Source organism: Asterias amurensis, chromosome 2, assembly GCF_032118995.1.
Source record: "Asterias amurensis chromosome 2, ASM3211899v1".
NCBI lineage: Eukaryota > Metazoa > Echinodermata > Asteroidea > Forcipulatida > Asteriidae > Asterias > Asterias amurensis.
The window spans coordinates 16122627-16132765 of NC_092649.1; the positions used below are offsets into that span (position 1 = coordinate 16122627).

At 38.5% G+C, this 10139-nt stretch overlaps 1 protein-coding gene across 1 annotated transcript in view; it reads right to left on the minus strand.

The window, feature by feature from the left end:
- Nucleotides 1–2515, minus strand: part of LOC139949997 (protein O-mannosyl-transferase 1-like) — an 86703-nt gene extending 84188 nt beyond the window's left edge. Inside the window, exon 1 of the mRNA XM_071948618.1 lies at nucleotides 2379–2515. The gene's annotated coding sequence lies outside the window, so the exon portion shown is untranslated. The remainder of the gene's footprint in view (nucleotides 1–2378) is intronic.
- Nucleotides 2516–10139: the final 7624 nt, after the last annotated feature.

The window sequence follows — 10139 nt, forward strand, 5'->3', positions numbered from 1 at the left end:
TATGGCCTAATTAGCAAAAATTTTGAAAAGCTGACCTGCCAAAAATTGGAAAGAAATTAGTGTTTTATTAGTTGTATGAAAATATAATTGATTGGTTTTCAAGAGGTTCAGATACTTGAAATAGTTTTTAAAATAATTTTTGCATATTAATTAGCACAAGCATTGGTTGTGGCTATGACTCTATGAGCACCTTTTAGAGCTTTTTGGCGCCCTCCCATGTTAACGAACTGAGATGCAAAACACTGGGTTGAACCTCTGCCTAAATGCATATTCATGAATATGCAATTCACACTGTTTATTTGGGAAATGGTGCGAACACAGGGTAAGAAAACCTCCATTCATGATCCAACCATTAAAAGGTGTCAGTAGACAGTTTACCCATAACAGGTACAATACAAAATATGACGGGGTTAAACTTTAGATGGTTTAATACATAAAATAGTATTGGCTCAAAAATGAACACAACATTACGACTGCAAGAGACTAATCACAACTTGCGCATGCGTATTTTAATCACAACCATTCGTGGTTTAGCTTCATACGTCGTGTTGGTTATATGCCTCTTTATCTCTGTGTAGCAGGACTGTATAGTGATGTACCATGTACAACCACACATGTACACAGTAATGGCAGTCTCTCGCTTGTTTCGTGTCAAACTTCTGGTGTTTTTACACACGGAATACCGCGATTTGAAAGGATTTTTCGAAGATATTAGGTACAGAAGGAATCTGTTGATAATAGAGCGACTCATTTTTATTTTTTAAGGTATGTTGTGATTATTTTCAACCACTTTTCGTAGCTTTGTTTTCCTGTCGGACGACAATAAAGTTGAGAAAACTTGTGTGCTTAACGTACAGTAAACAAACCTTCACTTGATACACAAACAATGTTTTCAAATTTTGTTGATCTCTCTTATGTTTCCAACCAGAAAGCTTGAATGTGGGGAGTCAACCAAGGCAACTGTGAAAATCATTCAAAAGATAATTTCATCCTTTACAAAATAAACTCAACTTACATGTATAATCAGTTATCCGACGATTTCTAGATACGGCCGGAAATCGATTGAATTTTCATGGCGCACTGAGGAGCGTGTGACGTTATGTTTAATGTTTCGTGCATGCGAAAGGGTTAAGGATTCATTAGACATTGAGGATCAAGTTCGTTTTCTCAGAATTTGTGTCATGATTTTCGAAGTTACTTAAGTAACCTCCGATACCCCAAATCTGCGCGTTTAATAAAAATATTCCCACATGCACCTTTCCTGTCACATAACTTTTTGTTTACAATACGCAATGACATATTTTACTAATTTCTTGAAAGAATACAACATAATCTTCAATCTCCAGCAAAGATGGGACAAATCGAAGCCTTTCTGATTGGTATTAATTAAGATGGTCTATAATTTGAGTATAAAATCTTACCTTTTAGATTAAATACAAAATATGCCTAGCTACATAAAATGGTTGATTCAAACACTTAAATAGGCTTCCCTGAAAGTTCTGTGCGTTTACTGTCTGCCATACTTCCATACCATACTTAAATTACAAGATCACATGATTTTTACATGACAACAGAGGGGATACAAAAAATGCGTCAATATTCCAGAAATGACGATTTTGTTGTAAATTGCTCACAGAGTAAAACAAAAAAATATAATAATAATTAAAAAAAACAGATCAGAAGCATCATTATCATTAAGAAAAAAAAGGCAAATTTATTGTTCATAATTTTTGTAGAATAAAATTATCAAGGGAAAAAACAGCGTTTTAGTGTTGCTTTTATAGTTTTGATGGCTTCACCACAGGCTGGGCCGGGTGTTAGATGGGGTTTCAATTAATTGGCCTGGCAAAAATCCAACAATTACAAATGATGGGTAATGGCAGTTTTGGCCTTATACTACATGTAGTATCCCTGTCGCACGGACTCGAGTGTTTAGAAGAAAGGCGGCATAATACTTGAGGGACCCTGTATTGACGTTTCAAAACAAGTGTGTGAATTTATGTGACGTTAAACTTTTTCTGACAAATTTGTGTCGTTTGCAGACGACGCCCTCCGTTATGCTTCAACAGCGTTCTGTGGGCATGAAATTCTCTTCTCACATGAGCTTTGCCATCAGACAAACAAAAATAAAGCTCAAAGTTGTTCTCGGTTCGGTTAATTTAATTCAAATTCTATCTCAAGTCTTCAGCGCGTGAATATAGGGTACACGAGGATATCATTTATGAACAAATTATCACGAAATAGATGCTGCATAAAAACACATGTGTTTCAAAAACGATTGAGAACTTAATAAAAGTCATCAGAATCACTTCTTTTGACCATCCAAACACCAAAAATGTCACTGAAAATGGAAGTAAAATAAGTGAAGATGTATCTACCTGTGTCAAAGGTCTCTAGGCTCGATGGACAATCAGCAATTTATAGCAAAGGTGTTCGGGAAAATCTGTTCCAACTTCATGTGCTCACGGTGGGGAAAACGGATATCTTGCTACAAATAGCGCCCTCAAGAGGCGACAATATAAGATAGAGAAACATATAAATATAAGTTAAAATTTTAATTTTAAAATATTGTACATTAGTTTATTTAAGTGTTGTACGTCCTTTTAATTTAGTTAAAACTATTGTAGTCAGTTTAATTTAGTTTGAAGTAATGAAATGAAAACGAACAAAAAAATTATTTAATTTTAATTTGATTTGATTGAATTTGATTAAATTTAATTTAATTCAAATTAATTTAATTTAAATGTTTGGTGTAGTGAGGTGTAGTGTATTATAGTGCAGTTTAATCCAATTACAGCCCCCCCCCCCGAGGTGTGGTGCAGTGCAGTGCATTATAGTGCAGTTCAATTCAATTACCGCCCCCACCCCCCCCCCCCCCCGAGGTGTGGTGCAGTGCAGTGCATTATAGTGCAGTTCAATTCAATTACCGCCCCCCCCCGAGGTGTGGTGCAGTGCAGTGCATTATAGTGCAGTTCAATTCAATTACCCCCCCCCTGATGTGTGGTGCAGTGCAGTGTAATGCATTATAGTGCAGTTCAATTCAATTACACCCCCCCCCCTCCCGAGGTGTGGTGCAGTGCAGCTGCATTATAATGCAGTTCAATTCAATTCCAACCCCCCCCCCCCCCCGAGGTGTGGTGCAGTGTGGTGCATTTAGTGCAGTTCAATTCAATTACCCCCCCCCCCCCGAGGTGTGGTGCAGTGCAGTGTAGTGCATTTAGTGCAGTTCAATTCAATTACCCCCCCCCCCCAGGTGTGGTGCAGTGTAGTGCATTATAGTGCAGTTCAATTCAATTACCCCCCCCCCCCCCGAGGTGTGGTGCAGTGCAGTTCAGTGCATTATAATGCAGTTCAAGCAGTTCAATTCAATTACAGCCCCCCCCCCCTGGAGGTGTGGTGCAGTGCAGTGCATTACAGTGCAGTTCAATTCAATTACTCCCCCCCCCCCCCCGAGGTGTGGTGCAGTGCAGTGCAGTGCATTATAATGCAGTTCAAGCAGGTCAATTCAATTACAGCCCCTCCCCCCCCCCCCGGAGGTGTGGTGCAGTGCAGTGCATTACAGTGCAGTTCAATTCAATTACCCCCCCCCCCCCCCCCCCCCCCCGAGGTTTGGTGCAGTGCAGTGTATTACAGTGCATTACAGTGCAGTTCAATTCATTACAGCCACCCCCCCCCCAGTGCAGTGTATTACAGTGCAGCTTAATTCAATTACGCCCCCCTCCCCCCGGAGGTGTGGTGCAGCGCAGTGTATTACAGTGCAGTTCAATTCAATTACCCCCCCCCCCCCGAGGTGTGGTGCAGTGCAGTGCAGTGTATTACAGTGCATTACAGTGCAGTTCAATTCAATTACAGCCCCGCCCCTCCCCCCCCCCCCCCGAGGTGTGGTGCAGTGCAGTGTATTGTGCAGTGCAGTGTATTGGGGGGGGGGGGGGTAATTGAATTGAACTGCACTGTAATACACTGCACTGCACCACACCTCCGGGGGGGGGGGGGGGCTGTAATTGAATTGACCTGCTTGAACTGCATTATAATGCACTGCACTGCACTGCACCACACCTCGGGGGGGGGGGGGTAATTGAATTGAACTGCACTATAATGCACTACACTGCACCGCACCACACCTAAGGGGGGGGGGTAATTGAATTGAACTGCACTATAATGCACCACACTGCACCACACCAATTCAATTCAATTACAGCCCCCCCCCCCCCCCCCCCCCCCCGGAGGTGTGGTGCAGTGCAGTGTGCAGTTCATTTCAATTACCCCCCCCCCCAGTGCATTATAGTGAAGTGCAAGCAGTTCAATTCAATTACCGCCCCCCCCCCCCCCAATATGAGCATGGGCTTACTTAAAAGAAAATGGCCGCACATGACAAATCTTGGCCAGAAGTGCCCCCCCCCCCCCTTCCCCAAAAAGTTTGCTCCCCTTGTTTCCCCATAACATGTTACCCTCACTTATGTGGGTGTAAGATGTACTTAAATAGTAGTAAAAATAAAAACAACCCATCCAGGACTCCAACCAGAGACCACCAATTCAAAAGTTGCTATCCTTATGCCCCCCCCCCCCCCAAATTGTGGCTAACCTCAAAAGGTTTAGCATGTTAAAAGAAATTGTTTCTCCCCCCAACAATAAATCAGAAGTTGGTTTTAGCATCATACTCCATATACAATGGATGCATATTGTTCCCATCCCATGGACTCAGACAATAAAGCAAAGTTTCACAAATTTAAGTATGTATCTTCATTAAGTTTTATTTTTCATACAAAATCGAAGCAAACTTTTATGCAATATTTGACAGTAAACAAATATACAGAATAAAATTATCTCAAAGTAGTAACAAATTCATGTGACAAATTTTAAGAAATTCAATTAAGATTAATAAGTTATTCAAAAACAAACAAACAAACGAACAAACAATCAAACAAAAAAAAACAAAAAAAAAAAAAACAAACAAACAAACAAACAAACAAACAAACAAACAAACAAACAAACAAACAAACAAACAAACAAACAAACAAACAAACAAACAAACAAACAAACAAACAAACAAACAAACAAACAAACAAACAAACAAACAAACAAACAAACAAACAAACAAACAAACAAACAAACAAACAAACAAACAAACAAACAAACAAACAAACAAACAAACAAACAAACAAACAAACAAACAAACAAACAAACAAACAAACAAACAAACAAACAAACAAACAAACAAACAAACAAACAAACAAACAAACAAACAAACAAACAAACAAACAAACAAACAAACAAACAAACAAACAAACAAACAAACAAACAAACAAACAAACAAACAAACAAACAAACAAACAAACAAACAAACAAACAAACAAACAAACAAACAAACAAACAAACAAACAAACAAACAAACAAACAAACAAACAAACAAACACACAAACACACAAACACACAAACACACAAACACACAAACAAACAAACAAACACACAAACAAACACAAAAACAAACAGACTAACAGAGAGCCATGAGTAACAAGAGAGCCATTAGTAAGCAGAAAACCATGAGTCTGCGGAGAGCCATGAGAAAACAAAGAGCCATAAGTAAGCAGAGAGCCATGATCAAGCGGAGAGAAATGAGTGAGCACAGCCATGAGTAAGCAGAGCTATGAGTAAGCAGAGAGCCATGAGTAAGCAGAACCACGAGTAAGCAGAGAGCCATGAGTAAACAAAGCCATTAGTAAGCACAGAGCCATGAGTAAGCAGAGAACCATGAGTAAGCAGAGAGCCATGAGTAATCAGAGAGCCATGAGGTAAGCAGAAACATGAGTAGGCAGAGCCATGAAATAAGCAGAGCCATGAGTAAGCAGAGAGCCATGAGTAAGCAGAGAGCCATGAGTAAGCGGAGAGCCATGAGTAATCAGAGAGCCATGAGGTAAGCAGAAACATGAGTAGGCAGAGCCATGAGTAAGCAGAGCCATGAGTAAGCAGAAAGCCATGAGTAAGCAGAGAGCCATGAGTAACCAAAGAGCCATGAGTAAACAAAGCCATTAGTAAGCACACAGCCATGAGTAAGCAGAGAACCATGAGTAAGCAGAGAGCCATGAGTAATCAGAGAGCCATGAGGTAAGCAGAAACATGAGTAGGCAGAGCCATGAAATAAGCAGAGCCATGAGTAAGCAGAGAGCCATGAGTAAGCAGAGAGCCATGAGTAAGCGGAGAGCCATGAGTAATCAGAGAGCCATGAGGTAAGCAGAAACATGAGTAGGCAGAGCCATGAGTAAGCAGAGCCATGAGTAAGCAGAGAGCCATGAGTAAGCAGAGAGCCATGAGTAACCAGAGAGCCATGAGTAATCAGAGAGCCATAAGTATAAGCAGAGAGCCATGCGTAAGCAAAGAGCCATGAGTAACCAGAGAGCCATGAGTAAGCAGAGAGCCATGAGTAACCAGAGAGCCATGAGTAAGCAGAGAGCCATGAGTAACCAGAGAGCCATGAGTAAGCAGAGAGCCATGAGTAAGCAGAGAGCCATGAGTAACCAGAGAGCCATGAGTAAGCAGAGAGCCATGAGTAAGCAGAGAGCCATAAGTATAAGCAGAGAGCCATGCGTAATCAGAGAGCCATGAGTAACCAGAGAGCCATGAGTAAGCAGAGAGCCATGAGTAAGCAGAGAGCCATGAGTAACCAGAGAGCCATAAGTATAAGCAGAGAGCCATTAGTAAGCAGTGAGCCATGAGTAACATTGGCTCTGTACTATTACCCAATAATAATGAGGGAATGCATTATGAATCAGGCTTACATACAGCTTGTAGTTCTAACATGGTTGTTTTGTAGGTGTAAGAATCATTTAATGACATTCATTAATGGAAGCTTATAATTGTTGACTACTGAAGAAGAACAAGGGCCATTTCCACAATAGTTTTCAAGAAACTAATTTGAGAACATCCTGTGACATGTTTAGCTTGTATATTTTGTTTTATTCTTCTAGCTATTTCTCTCACCTGGTTAAGAGAGATTTTACAAAAATGTTCCTGAAGATTCTTATAAAGTGATGAACTGCTAGTATATACTAATACTACTACTTCTAATATTTAAATATTTAGGCCTACGGATAAATTATTTCTATCTACTGCTACTTAACTACTTCTACTTCTAATATTTACTGTATAACTATCCTAGTGCTATCTTACACTACTCTAATGTTATATACTCGCATTTAAATATTCTAATACCATTCTAAAGCCAACATACTAATACTACTACTTCTAATATTTAAATAATTACTATCCTAGTACTATCTTACACTACTCTAATGTTATATACTGGCATAATTAAATATTCTAATACCATTTTAAAGCCAATTTCACGAAACGCTAGAATTAATCGTACCTCGAGTTAGGCATACTTGTCCTCACTTAAGATGGGTTCACTGCGTCCGAACGTCTCCGGATTCGGAATTTAACTTAATCCTTAGTAAGAAAGAGTTTTGTGAAATCGACTGCTTGTAGGCCTATATTTAACTACTTCTATTTTGTTAAGTAATAAAATAATCTAAAATGTCATCATCAAGAACATTTTAAAGATCTTCACAGTCTTGCCAGGTGAGAGAAATCATAACTTTTGTGGTGTGAGTTTTGAGAGAACAGCTCTGCAATTTTGTCACAGGTTGTGTTCTTTTAGTGAATTTAATTGAATTTTATTTCGAAAAGCTGCAACAACACATTGCATTCAATTGACCAGAGTTGAAGGATCTTTGAAAAGTTTGTATATTGGAGTTAACTGGCCACCATTGCTAATAAAATGTGCCTGAAAAGCTTTTATTGGCGAAGAGTTGTGAGTTGAGCAGCATGCTACACGCTAAGCAGGTTTCCCGCATTTGTTTTCAATAAAGCCCCTGAAAGTGCAATGTTCAGGTGGCCAACAAGTTATCTAAACCTTATATTTTGCAAAGTCTTTTTTTTATTTTTATTTTTTATTTTAATTCGAGTAGTTTTATTAACACCTGAAAATTACACGACATAGGAAAAAAAGACTTGCTGAAAATTTCATAATAGAAAAGATTAAAGCCACTAAACTTGTTTGGTAATTGTCAAAGACCAGTCTTCCCCCTTGGTGTATTCACATAAGCATAAAAATAATAACAAGCCGGTGAAAATTTGAGCTCAATTGGTCATCAAAGTTGAGAGAAAATTAACAACAGAAAATAACACCCTTTTGGGACAAATTAGTGTGCTTTCAGATAGGAATAAAAGATTTCTTGCTAGAATTCTTTTATTATTTTAGTGAGAAATTACTTATTGTTTACAATCTATGCTACTTCAGAGGGAGCCGTTTCTTACAATTTTTTATTTATTTTCATCTTTGTTCGAATGTAATGATGTACCCCAATACTGCGGTGGTGCTATTTTATGTCTTATTCTGTATAATTTTTACAAATGATTTTACTGTGTATGATGCCACATTATTCAGCTTTGTGCTGCCAGTTGGTTTTTAATAAAAATGAATGAATGAATGATTGAATAACTGCATAGTAATTGTATGGATAGATGCATCTTATACTAAATAAAAACTACAGTTACAATATATGCACATTATCACACACTAAGGGGGGGGGGGGCTTAGAAGCAAAGCTCAAACATGACTTATTGCGACAGCAGATCTATCAAGTTCTGAAAATCACAGTTGATGAAGAAAACATATAAATGTGGCTTGTGTTCCTATACCCACACAAAGTACAAACAGCAATATTACGAGCAGTATAAGCAGTGAGCAGTGTTCTTTATCGTCTCAGTTTGAGAATACACAATGACAATGAAGATCAATTGGTTTCCTGTATTAAACTGGATTAAAAAACTAATTCCTTTGCCTAACTTTGAACAGCTATACATCATTATGCAAAACCTTGTTTGGAAGTTTGTATATAGATGATGCAAAGCAGAAAAAACTTTACCTATATAATACAAGTGCAAACAAATGTATTGAAGCACAACATTGAATACATGACAAAGTTGAACGCAGCGCCGGCTATTGCAAATTGGTGCGAAACCGAGCATAACGACAACAACGACGACGACGACGATCTAGTTTAACGACACTCAATATGGACATGGACTAGAGAACTAAGCATTTCACAACTGAAGAAAGGCATCTTCACAATAAGATAATTTTAAAAAGTTAAAACAAACTTTTCTTTCAAAGAAAGAAAATTCCCAAGAAATACATTGAACAGTATGAATGGCATATCACATTACAATGTAGAAGACCTTTAAAGTTGCTGTATCAACTTGAATACTTTCAGCCTCCCAAATCTTCGAATTTCCATGTAGTTTTAGTGGAGGATTTTTGAGAACTGTGAGGGCATTCCAAAACTTAAGGCAACTAACACATTATGAGCACAAGATTTGTCTGAATACTTTAAGGCAGGAAATGCATCATGCACTGTTTGCAATGTGTAGTGTACAGTTTATAAAAATGAAAGAACTTGCCAAGCAACGCACATAAATTATGTATCAGATACAAATTTCCAATGACGTGAACAAGCAAAGCATTTATTGCCTTACTCTCTTGTCCTAAAGTTACTGTATGTACCAATAATTATAAACCATTATGCCCTTCCCATTTGGGTACTCCCCATTTAACTATTTAGAGGATATTGAAGGATTCAGGGCTTAAACGACCTGCTTTTATAAGTGAAAACTGTGAATTAAACAATGTTTTTTCCATCTTATACTATTATTAACTTTTCACCAATCAGCAAAAAGGCTGTCACCCCAAACAGCGCTTTTAACTGATTCAAAAGCACCATTGCACAAGCTACATGATGATGAAGAGAGAGTCACATCTTGTTATCAGAGATACCGTCATCAGAAGAAAGAGGTAGCATCTTATGAGCAGCAATCCAGTCAACTACTGGGAGAAGCTTGGTAGAGACAGTGCTGTTTCCCCACACAGTGAGTATTGATTCACAAGCACCATTGCCTCATTCAAGTCTCCTTAGATGAAGAAGCTCATAAATGTACATCAATGTTGTCCTCTCTGATGTTTTGTTCAGAACATTGACTGAAGATAGACTTTTTTCTTGACAATATAAACTGAGAATTTCCACACAAATCATGTGGTCAACAACATCCGGGAATCAGTGTTTTGAATCTGACCTGTACAGCCA